At 39.8% G+C, this 7,194-nt stretch overlaps 1 protein-coding gene across 2 annotated transcripts in view; it reads right to left on the reverse strand.

Annotated features, from left to right (window-relative positions):
- The window catches only part of LOC128666408 (uncharacterized), a 113,126-nt gene extending 111,506 nt beyond the window's left edge, over window positions 1-1,620 (reverse strand). For both annotated transcript variants that reach the window (XR_008403240.1, XM_053721000.1), the window contains exon 1: window positions 980-1,620. The gene's annotated coding sequence lies outside the window, so the exon portion shown is untranslated. The remainder of the gene's footprint in view (window positions 1-979) is intronic.
- Window positions 1,621-7,194: the final 5,574 nt, after the last annotated feature.

Genomic DNA, 7,194 nt, shown 5'->3' on the forward strand with positions numbered 1-7,194 from the left:
ATTGAGGGCTCTACATGTGAGTGTATATCTTACCACAATTGTTTTGAATAAAATTGATTGTTTATACAGTATCACGCTATGTAATCTCGCTTTTTTTTCTATATTCATCTGGGAATATGAGAACCTGAGAACCAAGGAACATCAGTTGAAGTTCCATACTCCGGAAGAGCCACTTAGACTCAAGCTACTCCAGAAGTTTCCACCAGGCCAAAGACCACATACAAACTTGCAGAGAAGGATCCTAAGAAAATCCATTTCCAAGATCCACACCTCTGAGGACACTTCTACCTACTTTTACAAAGACTGGACACCTAACACTCCCTTACATGATCATTTTTACCTCATACGATTGAGGTTAAAAATCCGGTAAGGAGACTCCTTATACTCACCCATATATATATTTCTCTTCTGAATTTAAACCATCATTGGGAAATTTATACAAGACTGTACCTTGATAATGTGTACTATACTGATGATATTATATCTATTACTATATTGTGCTAACCCACTACTTTGAGTACCTACCTTTTATTGTATTTCGTTGTGCGCTGAACTACCAATATTTGCTCTCTTTATTTTTCATTTTACTACTGGTGTTTGCGGGGTACACATAATCATTGGTTCACGCTGCACAATACATCTGTCACAGACAATCAGATATCTCCACACATAGTTCTCTATACAAACACGGAACTCCGATACTATGATAGAGTTAAAACTATAAATAAGATCATATAGAGCGCTGGTCACTTATCTTGCATTTTCAATATATATATATATAAATGTACACAATAAATACTATTTGGTTGTCGGCCGATTAAAGGCCCCATCCACAAATTAGTTTGGAAATGGAAAACCTGCCCAAAGCATGTTTTTTGGTGTTAGGTTCTTGTTATCAGGGTTGAAACTGGGATTCAAATCAAAAGTGACAAATACAATGGCACACACCAACTCCCAGATCCCCAGAGCAACTACTTACTGAAGAAATAGGAAGCAAAGCGTTCACATGACATCTCTCGGGGTTTTAAACTACTTGCTGTGCTGGCTTCTCTCCTCGCTTCATTGTACTGGGACACCACTGGGACGTTGCAACAGTCTATTTCCAAGATGTAAATGTAAATGCGGTAATAGACAGCAAGGATCCCTTTTTCATTATCAAATAAAAAACAAATAAAAAACACTGCCCTGTATAACGAGAACAAGGCCTAGTTAAAAATGACTATACAAAAAACATTGGAGGATTATATCAACTGATCCTATTCTAGGAAGGTCCTTGATACCTGAAAAACCAAAGTTTATAGAAAGGATAAAAACTTCAAGATATTTTGGCACCTATGGATTTGAGTAGAAAGCATAAAAAGAAGTTCCAATTAGATCTGAATGAAGCAGACATGAGAGTTTTTTTCCATGTCACTGTTGTAAAGCGCCTGAGCATGCTGTTATTTAATTATCTATATAATAGGACTCTGAAGAGTCTAAGGTTGGCAGCTACGCATCTGGATTCAGCTGAAACAGTGCTCTGTTTGCTGGAGATACAGGGAGAGTAGTTTACCACAGTAAGATCTACAAATAGATTTTGAGTCTCTGAAAGAGCAGCGACTGGTCCATCCACAAGAACGATTTGACATCTTAAAAGTGTGAGACACATATCTTGTTCCTTATCTATATATATTCCCAGCTCCAACTCTACCCATATATACGGAGCTGTCTGAGAACGATCCCTATGCCTGTGCATTAATAAATCACAAGCAAAGGTACTACTGAAAGTCAGTATCAGTTGGTAAAGGACACTAATTATTTCACAGATCAACCCAATTAGGCCCCAGAATTGACTATATAATAAAACCTAGCCTAACCTTCTAAAAGCCTATACAATTAGAAGGGGATCTATTTCAAGTACCCGAAAATTAGTTAGACAGTACCTACAACCCTAACCCTAGGGTGCAGCAGAAGATAAACCTCATCAATGGGTAAATTGGATAAGAAGAGCCAATGGTGTGGATGTGGAGGAGAAGAGGGCACTACATAGACAACCCCATTTGTGCGGTGGTGAGGCCCAGAGGTGTTGCGCCGCACGCATCCACTATACCCTAGACCTAGCTCAAGTTTAAGACAAGAGGCTGTTGGTAGCCCCATCTATCAGGAAGAAGTCAAATAGGGGTATAAACCTATGGACTGGTTTTATGGTATATACATACATGCAACAGGGCTGATACACAAGGAGCAGCTTGTGCCGTGGTCTACCTACTAATTACAATAGGGGAGCGGCCTAGCCTTTCCCGTTCACACATCACTAAACTTGTGCACGTTCCTGTTAAAATTGAAATAAGCTGCAGTTGAATTCTGAGCGCTAAAGTTACTGGAAATAGCAATTCTCTCCTCTCCCTTTTCCTGCCATCAATTGTGCTGGTGAGTCATATCCCCAGACTCCCTTCCCGAGAATATGATATGATTATTAATTGACTTTCTTGAGAGGGTGTTTGCAGTATCTGTAGGGATTTAGTCACTCCGCTACCCTCTCATCCTATAGCCTAGATACATTCTAGATGACAAGGACAAACATGAAAGGCATTCATAGCAGGCCCCAAATCCACCCCACTCTGTCATTTCCTTCTTCAAACTTTAATCCAGGAAGTTACGTTATAAGCCCAAAATGACATAGCTCATGGAAGTTTCAGGCATGACTGAATAATAAGCAAAGGTGGATCCGTAAGAGTTATTGGTAATCTCAACCACTTTATAGGTGGGGGGGTAGCATTGTTTGGAGAAAGAAGCTGCATACTTAGATCCCAGATCATACCTAGTTCAAGACACAAAAGTCTCTACATTTTATTCCCAACCTCATCCCATCATGAAGAGTCGCGACACAATCGGTCAAGGAATGCTTGTCAAAGTCACAACAGAGAAAAGAAACAGGCATTGCTGGAGTCATCACAGTTTACTAGAACAGATGATGATACAATGACTCATTCACCCATCTCCATCTAAGACATCTAGCTCGACTGAGGGCACTGTTAAAGCAAATAAAGCAAATGTTCCATGAAGAAATGAGAGCAGCCCTCTCCGAAACTGAAACAAGACATCTCAGACATCGGTGAGAGAACCTCATCGCTAGAAGACAAAGTAGATTAAATATCAGAAGAGATCCCAGGAATTACAGGCTACTGTGGCCTCACAGCAAACCCAGATTCAGAAAATTAGAGCAACATTCAGAAATTAGAGCAACACCTTGAGGATCTGGAAAACAGATCCAGAAGATCTACCATTCGCATACGTAATTTACCTGAAAATATAATAATCTCTCAGATGTCATAACACAGATTTTCCAGCAATTACTCCCTGAAGAAAGACACATCACTCTTTTTGACGGATAGAGTACACCAAGCACTGACCAAACCATTAAACTCTAAGGCCTCTAGAGACGTTATCACCAAACTCCATTATTACCATATTAAAGATAGAATTATGCAAGCTGTTCGAGGAAGTTTCAGAAATCACTTTCGAGGGACACAGGATCCAACTATTTGCTGATCTCTCACCCATCACTTTAAAAAAGAGGAGAGACTTTAAACCAATAGTGACTGCACCTCACTAAGGCTAGGATAAAAGAACAGATGGGGGGGATCTTTTCGCTTATCCTTCACGGTGAACAAAACCTCCTTCTCATGTGTTACAGTGGAGGAGGGACAATCTATATTGATTAAGCTCCAGATTGATAAAAACAACGCCATCAGGAGATCAATCACCTAAACCACAATGGAAGGCACTGGCACGTACCTGGACAACAAAAATGGAAGGGCACAAGGCGTAGCCAAGGATCAGAGAGCCGACATGAGCTGTATTGAGGAAGTTCCTGTTTTGAATGCAATACAAACTATTTCCCATCAACAGGATTGAGTGTCTGGCTCAGCTCTTGTTTCGAAAGTGTAAGCCCAGAGAGGCTGTTCCAGATTGCTAGATTTGAATCACTGTTATTAACTATACTAGATTTTTTTTTTATGCTTAGTGAAAATTGACCGAGAGATCCACCTTTATTCCTATTTCTCTCTTAAAAATGTACTTGATATTTCAGTCATGTATGCCTGCAGTTCTTTTATTTTTACCTTTTTTTTGCATGTTGTTTTTTATTTTTCTGCCATATGTTTGAGCCTAAATTTAGGGTTCTGACCGAGTACGGTCACATTGTTATGTGTTTTATTGTATGGCTATTTGTATGTACTAATGATTATTCATTGTTTTTTCCATTTGACAATAAGTGAATTCTATATAAGCGAGATCTGTATCTTTGCTAAGACCTGAGGTACATGGCCAGGAACACTGTGTTGATGTGGGGGAGGGGGCCCAGCCTGCTAGAATTGGGTAAGTTCAAGTGTCTGTCTTATTTGGAGCACCTCATATATACTAAAAGATGTCGATAATGTAATATCACACAATGTTAGAGGGTTGCCATTCTAATGTTAAGAGACGTAAGGCAATAGATTTTTATAAATCACTGACTGCCCACATAGAACTTGTAATGCAGGAAACCCATTTCCACAAAAGTAAACACTCCTAAGTATTGGCGACAGAAGTTATCCCTACCACAATTTCATGCCACATGCCAATCTAAAAAGTGCGGGTATCAATACTGATCCATTCCGACCTTAATTTTAAGGAAGATGAATTGATAGTAGATAAGGCAGGACGTTATAATTATTGTTAAAGGTAGAATCTTATGACACACATGTGATAATAGGGAACATATACGCACCTAACAAATCTCAAACCCCGTTTATTATCTAAGATAGGGAAATTATTAACTACATGGAAAAAGTCTTGTTTAATTGTGGGGGGTGATTTTAATATGGTAGTCAATGCAGAGACAGATAAGTCATTGGTCCCACAATCGATATCATCCCAAACTTTAAAAAACTTATGCAATGATTTCATCCTAGACCATTAATTTGGTCGACAGCTGGAGATACCAGAACCCAAAAGTCAAAAGATTATACATTTTATTCCACGTCACATAAGGTATACTCCAGAATAGACTATATCCTGGTCAGTCAGGTTATGGGCTCTATTTAGCAAGCTCTATATGGAGCTTGATGGCCCCTGTTTCTGGCGAGTCTTCAGACTCGCCAGAAACAGCAGTTATGAAGCAGCGGTCACAAAGACCGCTGCTCCATAACCTGTCGGCCTGCTCTGAGCAGGCGGACAGACATCGCCACAATACAACCCGATCGAGTACGATCGGGTTGATTGACACCCCCCTGCTGGCGGCCTATTGGCCACGAGTCTGCAGGGGGCGGCGTTGCACCAGCAGCTCTTGTGAGCTGCTGGTGCAATGCTGAATACGGCGAATATTGCTCGCCGTATCAGAGAGGTCTGGCGGACCTGATCCGCAGTGTCGGATCAGGTCCGCCAGACCTTGATTACATATGCCCCAATGTCCCCACTTATAATGGCATCAGATATTTTACCAGCCACCTGGTCAGATCATAACATTGTGATGACAACATTATCGGGCTTAATTGACCCGCTAGAAGTCGGAGTTGGACATTGAATCCAACGTTGTTTAAATATAAATTATTTACACAGACCTTACAGACAGAGGTAACCCAATTCCTAGTGACAAATCGCGGTTCTGTATCCAAACCCCATGCATATTTGGGGGGCACTTAAAGCATTTACAAGGGGTATCTTGATAAAAGAATCTAAGAAGCAGAAAAGGAATTACTTGAAACAAGTTCAACAACTTAAACAGGAGATCATACATCTCCAATCGAAAAATACCAAAAGACACCATGATGGAGGGACCCTTAGATTATTAAATAATAAAAAATATTCTCTTGACAAGCTCCTTACATCTGAAGCAGCTAGGTCTTTAAGGCTTATTGGATACCCAATACTTTATAAAGGCTAATAAACCTGATAAAATGTTAGCCCATAAGCTGAAGGAGATTACCAGAATAGCATCAGTGCTGCAAATTCAGAAGCATGATGGGCAAATTTCTAACCATCCCCAAGTCATTGCGGATTCTTCGCTCATTATTATCAAAAATTATAATGCTCTTCCTACTCACAATAATCCCCTCGGTTAGACAAAGAAACGGGCCGATTTTTTACAGAATTGTAATTTACCTAAAATTGATATAGAGGACCTGAACAAACTAAATTCGCACATAACCTTAAAGGAAGTGAAACAAGCAAACCGCGACTTAAAGACTGGCAAGGCACCTGGTCCGGATGGGCTACTCTCTGTATATTTTACAGAACCCTATCACAGGGGGTAAGCCCCATTTTAGCTACCATATTCAATCACATTATGGAAGGAGGATATATTCCTCCAGAACTATTAGAGGCTCGTATATCAAAACCTGGTAAAAGCGAACAACACTGCAAAAACTATAGGCCCATTTCTTTAATTAACTTGGACATCAAGCTATTTACCAAGATTTTAGCCACTAGGCTAAATGATATACTACCCAAGCTTATCCATCCGGATCAGGTGGGTTTTATTCGTAACCGAGAGGCCCCTGACAATGTACGGAAAATTATAGACCTAATAGACTTTTCAATGAAGCAAAAGATGCCTTCTCTGTTTTCTATCCTTGGATGGCCAAGAAGGCATTCAAACCGAGTAAGCTGGGGTTTACCTTGACTCAATGTTAAAATCCATGGGGTTTTCGGGCAATTTTTGTTGCAGCAATTTCCTCAATATATTCTAGTCATCTGCATTTCATTAAAATCGCGGGTTACAAATCTAAACCTATCAACATACTCAATGGAACAAGACAGGGATGTCCACTGTCGCCTTTATTATTCGCCCTATGTATCGAGCCTCTTGCGGCCAGTATTAGGCGAAATATGGACATCTCTGGAATTAGAATACACACCCGGGAGCATAAAATTAGCCTATTTGAAGATGATGTTTTTCTTTCGGTCACCAGACCTATGATTTCTCTCCCTTTTGATATACTCAACCATTACTAAGGTTGCCACAATTTCAGGATACAAGATAAACAATGATAAAGTGAGGCAATTAGCATACATCTTCCAGAACCACAAAAAAATTATTGGCACTAAACTTTGATTTTAAATGGTCAGATAAGGGCATGAAATATCTGGACATCACTATCCCCAATAATTTGGATCTCCTTTACAAACTTAACTATTCTCCCTTATTTACACATATTAAAAAATTTGATTATT

Source organism: Bombina bombina, chromosome 7, assembly GCF_027579735.1.
Source record: "Bombina bombina isolate aBomBom1 chromosome 7, aBomBom1.pri, whole genome shotgun sequence".
NCBI classification, from domain to species: domain Eukaryota; kingdom Metazoa; phylum Chordata; class Amphibia; order Anura; family Bombinatoridae; genus Bombina; species Bombina bombina.